General features: G+C 43.6%; 1 long non-coding RNA gene across 1 annotated transcript; it reads left to right on the top strand.

The window, feature by feature from the left end:
* Positions 1-1468: 1468 nt before the first annotated feature.
* On the top strand, positions 1469-4053 carry LOC141117394 (uncharacterized). The gene is made up of 2 exons (XR_012237148.1): positions 1469-2514; positions 3753-4053. It is a non-coding gene; the product is annotated as an uncharacterized lncRNA (long non-coding RNA).
* Positions 4054-10130: the final 6077 nt, after the last annotated feature.

Here is a 10130-nt window from a genome sequence, read left to right as displayed (position 1 = left end):
CCGTGCGTCAGAGGAGGGGTCACTGGGTGGCCCCGCCCTCCGTTATATAGGAAGTGTCAGAAGAACCGAAGAGTCACACGGCAGAAGAATCCCACTGAGGTGGATTGTGCGGATGGAGCGGAGAAGAAGCCGGAGGAAGATGCAGGACGAGAAGAGCGGAGGAAGAAGTAGATGGAGAAGAAGAACACCGAAGAAAGACCAGAAGAAAGAAGATGGAAGAAGAAGCATAAAGAAGAAGAAATTAATAAAGGACTTGTCAAAAACTGTCTCTTGTGTTTTTTAACCTTTTTGACACTTTTTTGTGAAATGGTAGGGGTACATTTGTACCCCATTACCATTTCACACAGGGGGCTTCCAGATTCCGATAATCCCCCCACCCACAGACCCCCACAACCACCGGGCAAGGGTTGTGGGGATGAGGCCCTTCTCCCCATCAACATGGGGACAAGGTGCTTTTGGGGGCTACACCAAAGCACCCTCCCAATGTTAAGGGCATGTGGCCTGGTACAGTTCAGGAGGGGGGCCACTCTCTCATCCCCCCCTCTTTTCCTGTGGCCTGCCAGGTTGCGTGCTCGGATAAGGATAGGGAGTGGCGCTGTGTTAGAACAAAGGGTGTGGCTGTAAAATTAACAAGTGCTCTGGTGTGTGATATAATCGCTTCTTAGAAGTGAAGAAATATGTTATATGAAACTCCCAAAAATCAATGTATCCATATATATGTAATTAGTAAAAAATCCTTATTTAATGATAGAGGGAATTTTCAACTATGTGTGCAAGCAGTAACACAAATTTTAAATCATCACCATTATATAACATGTGTTGACAATAGTATATATAAATCTACTAATTAGTAAATATAAAGTGACAAGTACCAAGTGGTGCTGTGTATGAAAACTGTGGTTATCAAACCATTCTGCATTAATGTGCAAAAAACATTTAAAAATAGTAAATCATTAATAATGTGTAAAATCCACAACTATGTATCGAAAAAAATCCCATATACTGTTTGTTGCAAAGTGTTCATAACAATAATATAATGCGCCATGCACCAAATCCTCGTAGAAATCGTGCAGAAGGTTCTTCTTTGGTGGTAAAGAGCCGTGCTGTAATTATTGGCAATCACCCCCCAATGTGGTTGCACTCACCGGAGCACTCCACCCCTGCAGGGGTACGAGCGTATGATGTTGATCCTGTTGGTCTCTCCGATTATATGGGTGCCAGTATCCTTCCACGCGTCCCAATCCAAAGCAGCTACTTGCATACAGGGAGATGGGGACTCACTGTCCCTTGATGTAATGTAGGTCCCCACTAGATATCCACTGGAGGTGGCTCAACAGTTGATGTTCATAGATGTGTATTTGGTTGATGGCAAAGGAGTAGGTCAGATCATGCAGCTGTCCAGGCCGGTATCATCCCATAGGGCAATACCATAGGGCATCCCATAGGGAATGATACCGGCCTGGACAGCATTCCACAACTGGCTTTGTTACAGAGAGGTACTCCAGGACCGGAGCTCCCTGCCACTTGGAACAATACACCTGACACAATCAATTTAAGTTGTTTAATTATCACGACTGCCAAATACTGGTTTCTTCACAATATACCAGGCCATCCCGTAGAGGATATTTGAGCAGCATTGACAATCACGTGTTAGGACCCCTGCCAGCACTGGGAAAGCGATTTTTCACAGTTAAATGCAAATAATGTGATGCAGTCCCTCCCTGAGGAAGACTTTATCCTTACAATGAGTTGAAACGCGTTGGAAATCTGCTATCATGACTCCATCACACCTATCGGGGGTGGTACTTGTAACTAGCAGTAGGATGCATCATATGTTTCCATATATCTGATGTTTTTATAATTATTCTTAACTAGATCAATGTGTATGTTCATGTATATCCTATTCGTTTTTGTATCAATAAACTTCTTTTTAACTATAATTCAACACTGCCAATTTCTGCATTGCCCTTAAAATCCCATTTTGAGGTACACATCTAGTTCTAAAAATTACAAGGGATGTTGGCAATGACACGGCCAACCCTCTGAGTCATACATTTATGTAAATAACTTGCATATAAGCCTTTAAAATTAGCACATTAGATTATTCATGTTCGTGTCCCATAGACTTTAATGGTGTTCAAACAAATTTTTTGCCTGTTAGTATGTTCTGGTGCGAACCGAACAGGGGGGTGTTCAGCTCATCCCTACTCATGGTTATCAACCATTGCTATCTATAGGCCCTTTTAGCCCCTGATAAGCCCTCTGATTTTTTTTTATATCTTATATATGTTTTATACCTTATATATCCAATATTCTCTATTTACTGGCCATATAATTTTTTGGCATACATAATGTATATACATAGTTCTAGGTACCATACCGATTATATTTTTCTTTTCCCTTCTTATTTTTTTTTGTTTTACAGAATTTTACTATTTGAATATTGGGGATTCTTTGTGTGATTTATTCATACATGACCCCTACAATGTATTACCTTAAAAATCTTCATATTATGTAAGTATCTATTTCTATGGAATATATCTTACAAAATTTGACTTGTTATACATAAAACTTTTAACCGCTTGCCGACCGGCTCACACCGATATACGTCGGCAGAATGTCACGGACAGGCATATTAACGTACCTGTACGTCGCCCTTTAAGACGCGGCATTGTGGGCGGGCACTGCGAGCTCCGTGAGTGTGATCGTGGGTCCCATGGACACGATGTCTGGGGGGATACCCGCGATCGTCTCAAGGAGAGGAAGAACAGGGAAATGCTGTAAAACAATCATTTCCCCCGTTCTGCCTAGTGACAGGACACTGATCACAGTTCTCTGTAATCGGGAGCGGTGATCAGTGTCGTGTCACACGTAGCCCCTCCCCCCACAGTTAGAACACACCCCTAGGACACACTTAACCCCTTCAGCACCCCCTCCTGGTTAACCCCTTCACTGCCAGTCACATTTACACAGTAATCAATGCATTTTTATAACACTGATCGCTGTATAAATATGAATGGTCAAAAAATAGCACCAAAAGTGTCCGATGTGTCCGCCATAATGTCGCAGTCATGATAAAAATCGCTGACCGCTGCCAAAAAAAATTATTAATAAAAATGCCATAAAACTATCCCCTATTTTGTAGATGCTATAACTTTTGCACAAACCAATCAATAAAGACTTATTGCGATTTTTTTTATAAAACTATGTAGAATAATACGTATCGGCCTAAACTGAGGAAAAAAAAATTTTATATATATTTTTCGGGGGGATATTTATTATAGCAAAAAGTAAAAAAATATTGCTTTTTTTTCAAAATTGTTGCTCTATTTTTGTTTATAGTGCAAAGAATAAAAAATCGCAGAGGTGATAAAATATCTCCAAAAGAAAGATCTATTTGTGGGGGAAAAAAAGGGACATCAATTTCTTTTGGGAGTCACGCCGCACACAACCGCACGATTGTCAGTTAAAGCGACGCAGTGCTGCATCGCAAAAAAGTGCTCTGGTCTTTGGCCAGCCAAATGGTCCGGGGCTGAAGTGGTTAATTTATTAGTTTGTGTAATGTGTGGCTGCGTCCCCATGGGAGGATTGTTACTTTTTGCCCCCCCTCCCCCGGTGGTCACCGGACTTGGGCTCCATCCTGCTACATCCCATTGAAATGACCATTTCATTGTTTATATTGCTTTATATACTGGATAGTATGTTATATATATATATATATACTTATTTGATGTTTTTTCCATGTTTATCAGATCTGTAATCTCCTGAAGAAGCACAATTGTGTGAAACATGTAGAGGGGAAAATCCTCCTGTGACCTCACACTGCGACTCAACTACTCCATGCACTTTATTCCTCTTGGATGCCGCTACTGGTTATACCGGATCTTATTTCTCATCCCACTGGATTAGATTATAATATTTGGAGGTGTTATTGGAGTCCCCGGGGTCATGTATTCTATGTCATCATTAGTATGATGTCTGTTCTTTTTATGTTTTCTACATTTTACCTTTTTTAACTTTATCCAATTATAAATTCTAATATTTTCTATCCTACGTGTGTGCCTACAAAGTCCATTTTTTGTGATTTCTTAGTCTTTTCCAATGTTGATAAGTGGTTAGCACTTCTACCTGGCAGCACTCGGGGTCATCACTTCAAATCCCAACCAGGGGGCACTACCTGCCTGGAGTTTGCATGTTCTCCCTGTGCCTGTGTGGGTTTCCTCCCATACTGCAAAGACACGCTGGGAGGTTAATTAGCCCCAATGTATGTATTAATATGAGTTAGGGACCTTAGACTGTAAGATCCTTGAGGGCAGTGACTGGTGTGAATGTACTATATACTGTATATATATATATACCACTTTATTAGGTACACCTGTTCAATTGCTTGGTAGAAAATTTTGCTAATCAGCCAATCACATGGCAGCAACTCAAAGCATTTAGGTATCTAGACGCGGTAAAGACGACTTGCTGAAGCTCAAACCGAACATCAGAATGGGGAAGAAAGGGGATCTCGGTGACTTTGAACGTGGCGTGGTTGTTGGTGGCAGACGGGCCGGTCTGAGTATTTCTGGGATTTTCACACACAACCATCTCTCGGGGTTTACAGAGAATGGTGGGAAAAAGAGAAAATATCCAGTGAGCGGCAGTTGTGTGGAGAAAAATGCCTTGTTGATGTCAGAGGAGAATGGGCAGATGATAGAAAGGCAACAGTAACTCCAATAACCAACCAAGGTATGCAGAATACCATCTCTGACCGCACAACACATCCAACCTTGAAGCAGATGGGCTACAGCAGCAGAAGACCACACCGGGTGCCACTTCTGTCAGCTAAGAACAGGAAACTGAGGCTACAATTGGCACAGGATCAGCAACATTGGACAATAGAAGGTTTTGAAAAATGTTGCCTGGTCTGATGAGTCTGGATTTCAGCTCCAACATTCAGATGGTGGGGTCAGAATTTGGCGCATGGATCCATCCTGCCTTGTATCACTGGTTCAGGCTGGTGGTGGTGGTGTAATGGTGTGGGGGATGGGATATCACTGGTTCAGGCTGGTGGTGGGGGTGTAATGGTGTGGGGGATGGGATATCACTGGTTCAGACTGGTGGTGGGGCTGTAATGGTGTGGGGGATGGGGTATCACTGGTTCAGGCTGGTGGTGGGGGTGTAATGGTGTGGGGGATGGGGTATCATTGGTTCAGGCTGGTGGTGGGGGTGTAATGGTGTGGAGGATGGGGTATCACCGGTTCAGGCTGGTGGTGGGGGTGTAATGGTGTGGGGGATGGGATATCACCGGTTCAGGCTGGTGGTGGGGGTGTAATGGTGTGGAGGATGGGGTATCACCGGTTCAGGCTGGTGGTGGGGGTGTAATGGTGTGGGGGATGGGATATCACCGGTTCAGGCTGGTGGTGGGGGTGTAATGGTGTGGGGGATGGGGTATCACCGGTTCAGGCTGGTGGTGGGGGTGTAATGGTGTGGGGGATGGGATATCACCGGTTCAGGCTGGTGGTGGGGGTGTAATGGTGTGGGGGATGGGTTATCACCAGTTCAGGCTGGTGGTGGGGGTGTAATGGTGTGGGGGATGGGATATCACCGGTTCAGGCTGGTGGTGGGGGTGTAATGGTGTGGGGGATGGGATATCACTGGTTCAGGCTGGTGGTGGGGGTGTAATGGTGTGGGGGATGGGGTATCACCGATTCAGGTTGGTAGTGGGGGTGTAATGGTGTGGGGGATGGGGTACCTGAGTATTGTTGCTGACCATGTCCATCCCTTTATGACTACAGTGTCCCCATCTTCTGATGGCTCCTTCCAGCAGGATAATGCACCATGTCACAAAGCTCCAATCATCTCACCACTGGACAATGAGGTCACTGTACTCCATTGTCCTCCACACTCACGACATCACATCCAATAGAGCACCTTTGGGATGTGGTGGAACAGGAGATTGGCATCATGGTTGTGCAGCCGACAAATCTGCAGCAACTGTGTGATGTTATCATGTCACTATGGAGCAAAACCTCTGAGGAATGTTTCCAACACCTTGTTGTATCTATGCCACCAAGAATGAAGGCAAAAGAGGGTCAACCCACTACTAGGAAGGGGGACCTAATCTGATCCTCATCATCATCATACATCAGAGGTAATAATTGTGAAGTGGAAGGAAAATGATAAATGATACAAATAAATATGTGAAAAGTGTGTGTGGGGGGGGGACATTTGTATTCAGCCCCCTTTACTCTGATACCCCTAACTAAAATCTAGAGGAACCAATTGCCTTCAGAAGTCACCTAATTAGTAAATAGAGTCCACCTGTGTGTCATTTACTCTCGATATAAATACAGCTGTTCTGTGAAGCCCTCAGAGGTTTGTTAGAGAACCTTAGTGAACAAACAGCATCATGAAGGCCAAGGAACACACCAGACAGGTGAGGGATAAAGTTGTGGAGAAGTATAAAGCAGGGTTAGGTTATAAAGGAATATCCCAAGCTTTGAACATCTCACGAAGACATGGCCGTCCACCTAAACTGACCGGCCGGGCAAGGAGAGCATTCATCAGAGAAGAGCCAAGAGGTCCATGGTAACTCTGGAGGAGCTGCAGAGATCCACAGCTCAGGTGGGAGAATCTGTCCACAGGACAACTATAATGCCCCGTACACACGGTTGGATTTTCCGACGGATAGGATCTTGTTGTCGGAAATTCTGACCATGTGTACACAAATCTGACGGACAAAGTGCAACGCATGTTCAGAATAAATAAAGAGATGAAAGCTATTGGCCACTGCCCCGTTTATAGTCCCGACGTACGTGTTTTACGTCACCGCGTTCAGAACGATCGGATTTTTCAACAACTTTGTGTGACCGTGTGTGTGCAAGACAAGTTTGAGCCAACATCCATCAGAAAAATTCCTAGGATTTTGTTGTCAGAATGTCCAATCAATGTCCGACCGTGTGTACGGGGCATTAGTCGTGTTCTCCACAAATCTGCCCTTTATGGAAGAGTGACAAGAAGAAAGACATTGTTCACACAGGGGTGACCTGTCCGGTGACTTAGCGGCCTGACAAGTCGCGCTCCATTCTCTACAATGGAACCGTTCTAATAGGAGCGACTCAAGTCAAACTCAGCTCAAAGGTTCCTGTACTACTTTGGGGCAACTTCAGAGCGGCTTGCATTGACTTCTATACAGAAGTAAGGATGAGCCGAACACCCCCCGGTTTGGTTCGCACCAGAACTTGCGAACAGACCAAAACTTTGCAAGATTGTTAGAACCCCATTGAAGTCTATGGGACTCGAACGTTCGAAATCAAAAGTGCTCATTTTAAAGGCTTATATGCATGGTATTGTCATAAAAAGTGTTTGGGGACCCGGGTCCTGCCCCAGGGGACATGGATCAATGCAAAAAAAGTTTTAAAAACGGCCGTTTTTTCAGGAGCAGTGATTTTAATAACACTTAAAGTCAAACAATAAAAGTGTAATATCCCTTTAAATTTCGTACCTGGGGGGTGTCTATAGTATGCCTGTAAAGGGGCGCATGTTTCCCGTGTTTAGAACAGTCTGACAGCAAAATGACATTTCAAAGGAAAAAAAGTCATTTAAAACTACTCGCGGCTATTAATGAATTGCCGGTCCGACAATACACATAAAAGTTAATTGATAAAAACAGCATGGGAATTCCCCACAGGGGAACCCCGAACCAAAATTAAAAAAAAAATGACATGGGGGTCCCCCTAAATTACATCTCAGGCCCTTCAGGTCTGGTATGGATATTAAGGGGAACCCCGGCCAAATTTTTTTTTTAAAATGGCGTGGGGACCCCCTCAAAATCTATACCAAACCCTTCAGGTCTGGTATGGATTTTAAGGGGAACCCGGCACCAAAATTTAAAAAAAAAATGGCGTGGGTTCCTCCCGAACTCGAAGCTCATCCCTATACAGAAGTAGATTTGCAAGTTGTATTGGGGCGGTTTAAGAGTCGGGCAACTTTGAAGCCGATCCTGTGTGAACCGGTTCTATAGGGACAAGGACTCCAGAATTAATTAATAAATAAATAAATAAATAAATAAAAAGTAATATCTTTTAACTCTACTCCAGATACTGCATGTAGTTACTTTCTAAAGCAAGTCACACACAATCAACAGCCAAATTGGTGATTGGGGAACCCTCTGAAAAGTCTTTTTGTCTTTTTTTGTTCGGGGACCCCCAGGTGTCCGTGTGTCATTGTTCTGGGACCCTCAAGTGTCCGGGTGTCATTGTTCTGGGACCCCCAAGTGTCCGGGTGCCATGGTTCTGGGACCTCCAAGTGACAGGGCTTATAACCTTTTGTTAATGTAATGCCCTGTATTCTCTTGGGTTTTTAGATGCATTCTGTTATGTACAGGCCACATTATGGGTTAAAGACAAACATCGGCGTGTGGCGTGACGTTGATGTTGACAAACGCAGATAAACAGTTCAATGAGGATGAGATGTACTGTGAGGCCGGACTGTACTGTGACTATTAGTTTGTTCAGATAAAGATCACCGATTGTTCAGAACTCACCTGAGGTCCCGGATCTCCGGCATTCATTATTGGAAGAGCAGACAGAACAATTCATTAATTCCCAGTAAGTACTGGTTTTATTTATCTTGTGGAATGGAGAACAGGAGCAGGCGGTAGACCTTTGGGTACAGCAAGATGCTCATATAAAGATTTATTGAGCCCGTTTGCCAAAATCATACATCCCGAGTAAAAAACATCCTCATTAGGCTGACGTCATACGGTGTAGTCCCGGTGTAATCCTTGTAGTCCCTATCAGTGAGATGGAGAAGGCTTGTATATCTGCAGGACGGGATGGGGGTGGTCTATCATAGTTACATGATTGAGATTTAGTCATAATAGGCATTGGGGGAACAGAACCAGCACAGTGATCTGTCACATAACAAAAATAGACAGAACCAGAATCTGTACCACAGACCTCATTCTAGTCACTTTACAAAAGAATACAATTTGCACTTTTTATGAGTTATAACTAGTTTACAGATAAAACCAAAATTTGTTCCAATAACGTTAATGAAAACCTGGCTTCCCAAAGCTCCTAATAGCTAAACAACACTGGTAGAACCGTGTCACATCTTTTTCCCTTTTCTATTTGGTTTTCCATGGCCATTTTCATGAGTGTCAAGTCAAATCCGCTTGGTAAGGCGTTTTTCACAATGCCGTCAAAGTAGCGTCCTGGGTGGAGGGGGAGGGGCAATATTTGCTGAATTCAGCGATTGTGCAATCTTTTAATAAATGTAACATTTTTTGGATATGACGTTCGTCTCATCTGCAGTATTTGTGCTAAAAATATTGTTTAGCTCATTACGTCTGGTCATCTTCCTACAAATGATTTTATTGGTTGATTTCTCTGACTTCATATAAAAGGGTGGAAATAGCCATCAACTCACAGAAACCAATCAGAAACGAGAACCATAAATGGATCTCTGCAGACAAAAGAAATTATGATTTAGTATTGTTCCATATTCTGAGAACCAGAAATCAGGCTGACAGTGTGAGGGCTCTGCTCTATGAGCCAATCATATTACAGCACTTTACATGGCTTCCTAATCCTAACATGTTTCAGGTACTGGGAGCTGTAATGGCTGCAGCAAGAGTTGTACCCTCTTCCCTGGGGGAGTGGGCTATTGAGGTGGATCGCATCAGGGACCTTGAACGCCTGTTGGCTGAGGAATCTAATAAAGACAACCAGTTCTCTCTTACGTGGACTTCGTGGTCCATGTTCCGATACTCATCGGACTTCATCCCCTGGGCAAAGGGCAACCTGGACGGTACTGCCCCATGACCATGGTGGAGCGACTCCAGTTCCTAACCTTTCTGTTTCTCTACTTTCCCCCTAATCCTTCTCCTTTTCATATCAATGTACTCCTTAAAATCCAGATTCAGAATACGACCCGCACAAGCTAATCCTATACAACATAACAGGTTCCTGGAATAAGTTGATTGTAAAAACACACAAAGTTTACTTGTAATCCCCTCCCATATATTGTGAGGGCTCTATGGTTATCCTTGTTATATCTCATTATGCTAATTAAAACAATGTTTTTCCTTGTGATCTGCACACATAACGTTCTACAATATGTATCCTGCGAATACACTG

This window comes from Aquarana catesbeiana, linkage group LG13 (genome assembly GCF_042186555.1).
Source record: "Aquarana catesbeiana isolate 2022-GZ linkage group LG13, ASM4218655v1, whole genome shotgun sequence".
NCBI classification, from domain to species: Eukaryota; Metazoa; Chordata; class Amphibia; order Anura; family Ranidae; genus Aquarana; species Aquarana catesbeiana.
Note: the sequence above shows the minus strand (reverse complement) of the source record. Positions and strands in the feature narration are given on the sequence as shown.